We start from the raw sequence: 2,522 nt of genomic DNA, 5'->3' as shown, positions 1-2,522 counted from the left end.
TGTAATCAGTGTGCTTCCGTATTGTAATCGTCTAATTTTTCAATTGAATGAATTGAAAAACTTTTGAAAGCAATTCTTCTGCATTCATCTTCTTCCTCATCTTGACTGTGTGTTCTTGGTTTATTTTACTCTGTTTTGTTCTTCATATTGTTTCCGCTGCACTTTAATCGTCTTAGAGTTCATTCAGAGTAATAGATCAATATCAAAGCTGAATTTCAGGTCCAACATACTTGAAAAACAAAATTATACGAATCTTTCTCTTTCAATTATAGGAGAACAAATTACTTCTCTTCAAAAGAGTATAGAAAAAATGTCTTCTAAACTTTTTATGGAAGTCAAAAATGAGGTTAAAGATATTATTTTAACTTCTTTTTATATCCAACCCCCTCCTGAAATAAAGGATTTTAAGTTGAAAAATAAATCTGATGATTTCATAGAGCAACTTGAAAATAATTTGAAAGGTTTACATATATCTAGGCCTTCTGTTTCTATCCTTGATAAGGATAACGAAGATTCTGATGACAATCAGAATGACGACCAGATCTATAAAATAAAATGGGCTAATAAGCCTAATTTAAATAAATATTATGACCGACCTACTCCCATGGATGTTCTTCATGAAGAACAAGATTACATTATTAACAATAGTTATAATGGTAAGTGTATTTATGAATGGAGCTTAGACGGTTTCACTGACAAGCATATTTATAATATGGCTCATCGCATGCTTATGTATAGCACTGTTTGTAATAATACAGGCAATACTGATAAAAATATTGCTAAAATGACTATTGCCGGTTTTACTGGCCAGTTAAAAGGCCGGTGGGATAATTACATCCCACAAGACCAAAAAGAACAGATTTATAATTTTGTCAAAACAGAAAGAGGAGAAGAAGAGGCAAATGTCGTTTATCCTCTCATTCTCACTATCATTGAGCACTTCACGGGTAGATTTTCTGATGATAGTGAAAATATTAGAACCCTTATCAGTAATCTTAGATGCAAGACTCTTACTGAATTCAGGTGGTACAAAGACACTTTTTTGTCTAGGATTTTTGAACTCAAAGACTGCAATAACAGTCATTGGAAGGCCAAATTTATTGACGGTCTTCATCATCTTTTTGCTGAGAAAATCAGAAAGACTCTTAAAAAGGAAAATATTTTTGTTAATTATGACCATTATACTTATGGTCAGTTGATCAGCACTTGCGTTGCTGAAGGTCTTTCTCTCTGCAATGATTTAAAATTAAACCATCAAATTAAAAAGCAAAACTCTTGAAAGATAACAATTGAGAGACTTTTGTGATCAATTTGGAATGGAAGTTTCTCATAAAAGGCCTTCCAAAAGAAAAACCATTCAAAAGAATTCCAATTGGAAAGAAAACCCTCAATCTTTTAGAAAGCCTAAAAGAAAAAGAAATTTTGAAAATAACAAAAAAAAGTTTCGAGGATAATAATCCTGTAAAAAGAAGTCTTAAAAAATCAAATGATTTTAAACCCAGAAATTTCAAAAGAAACAAAATTGTTTGTAAAAATTGTGGAAAGATTGGTCATTCAGAAACAAATTGTTGGACCAAAAAGAAATAAACAGTTTGGAGATTGACCAAACTATAAAAAAAACTCTTTTTTAAGCATCTTTCTTAATTATAATTATGAGAAAGAAAATTCTGATACGAATGAAGATAAAGATTACTCTCAAAGTGAATCTATTTCTTCAAATGATTCAGAAGATGATATATCGGAATGCAATGCTTGCACTGAAGGTAAAAACATGTTCAAATGGTTGTAACCAGCTTGACAATATTGAAGAAAAAGAAGAGGATGAGTTTTATAAACTCTTTTCCCAATTTCAAGAATCAATGTTTTATCAAATGAAGATATTTTAAAATTGTTAAAGAAAATCAAAGATCCAGCCATTTACACTGAGATCCTTGATAGTCTTGATGATGATAATGCTGCTCATAGCAGTTCTACTCAGATGCCCATTAATTCTATTGATTATCCTATGAAGGAAATCAATAGACTTTTAAAAAATAAGCATATTAAAGGTGAAGAAATTTCTATTGGTGATCTTGCCAGAGAAGTTAATGCTTTAAAAGAAGAAATCAAAGACTTAAAAACTAATAATCTTCTTCTTCATAAACATATTTCAGAAATCTCTTCTGCTCTGAAAAATAAACAGACAACTGATATGGTTGATCAAATCATCCCAGAAGGAGATGATCCAGAAGTCCCTTCTCATTTAGTCACTCTTAGTATGATCATTTCTCAAAAATGGTTTAATAAAGATTACCCTTCTTATAGGAGGGACTTTCAAAAAAGATTTTATTGCTATGATTGATAGTGGAGCTGACCTAAATGTCATCCAAGAGGGATTAATCCCAAGTCGATATTTTGAAAAAACCTCTCACTCTCTCTCTCATGCTGGAGGAGGTTCTTTGAATATCAAATATAAGCTCTCTAATACAAAGATTTGTAAAGATGGGAGTTGTATTCCTACTAACTTTTTATTGGCTAAAGAT

The sequence above is a fragment of the Cynara cardunculus genome, assembly GCF_001531365.2.
Source record: "Cynara cardunculus var. scolymus isolate 2C chromosome LG 17, CcrdV1, whole genome shotgun sequence".
Lineage (NCBI taxonomy): Eukaryota > Viridiplantae > Streptophyta > Magnoliopsida > Asterales > Asteraceae > Cynara > Cynara cardunculus.
Note: the sequence above shows the minus strand (reverse complement) of the source record.